Raw genomic sequence first — 1,293 nt, 5'->3', positions numbered from 1 at the left:
GAAGGGGGGCAGACTTTTGAAGACAATAGTTCAACAAAAAAAAACCCCACCAATCGTTATGATACGTGTTGGTGTTGGTGGTTGTAACGTTCACAGCAATGCGAGCATGACCTATCATGCAATAATTAAAGTTAACTTTCAGTTTCAGCTTTCCTCGTTCACCTCCTGTTCATTCAGGATAATATTATTGAAACAGAAAATTAGCAACTGCTGTAGCCTAAGTTTACCAGGAAATGAAAAATAACCTGAAGCTAAAAATTTTATTGCTAACTATGCAAATATAAGCAGAGAAAATGATCCTTTAAAGAATGTTTTATACTGCAGAAGACAAATAATCTGTAATAGAGTTTTCTTCCTTTGTTTTCACTGGAATCATTAACTTCCCACAAAAGAGCTGGTGCATAACTGGGATCGAAATGTTTTAACAAGCATCTTGGACAGTAGTATTTTAAGAATAAATCTAACAGCTAGATTTTGTAAAACTTCTCTAATATCACAGTCTCTACTAATAAACAAGTAAATATTCTGGATTAAAATGACCCTCAGTCAAACTATTCCTCTGCCAGTAATAGACGTGATTTACAAGGTGGTTACAGCTGATATATCACCACCCATCTGCTTAAATTAGAAATTTTAGTGCTAACTTGGCATGTCATGGCCTTGCAAGGTGAGCAGTCAGAGAACTGATTTTATTTAACTTTGCCTAGACAAAACCACCAAACCCAACCCATAGTTTTGCAAACTAATTCATCTATCCTTTGCTACAGGGAGCAGCCAGGGCAACTCTGCCAGCTCTCCTGGAACTATTCAGATGTACACAAGTGCAATTTGATTAGATTTGCACAGCTGCAAGGAACCAAAACAAGATCTTGTGTAAAACTTACCACCTTCTCAATACACACCTTTGGGATGAAAAACTTTTTCTAAACCTATGAAATTGGCCCGGACTGTAGCAGTGGGAAGGACTTGCACTAGCTCTCAGACAAAGTCTGATACTGTCACTACAAAGGCAGCACATTGTTGGTGTATTTAGAAACTCTTGCTGTGAACAGCAAGGTCAAAGACTTGGTGAACAGAGTCCTTTCCCTCTAGTTACTGTAAGGGATGAAATACAGTGAGGGACAGGGTGAAGAAGCTGTCCCTGCAGATTGCTTCTCCATCAAATGTTGGGAGTGCAGCTATCTGTGTCATTCATCTGGTCCTTCTTTGACTTGTGCATCCCTGTCCCACAACTTCTGTCTGGATTCTGCAGTCACCTTCCTAAACATCAGCTGCTCCATTAGCCTTTTCCCC

Source organism: Calidris pugnax, unplaced genomic scaffold (assembly GCF_001431845.1).
Source record: "Calidris pugnax isolate Ruff unplaced genomic scaffold, ASM143184v1 scaffold32, whole genome shotgun sequence".
In the NCBI taxonomy this organism is placed as follows: domain Eukaryota; kingdom Metazoa; phylum Chordata; class Aves; order Charadriiformes; family Scolopacidae; genus Calidris; species Calidris pugnax.
This window is presented reverse-complemented; position numbering follows the sequence as displayed.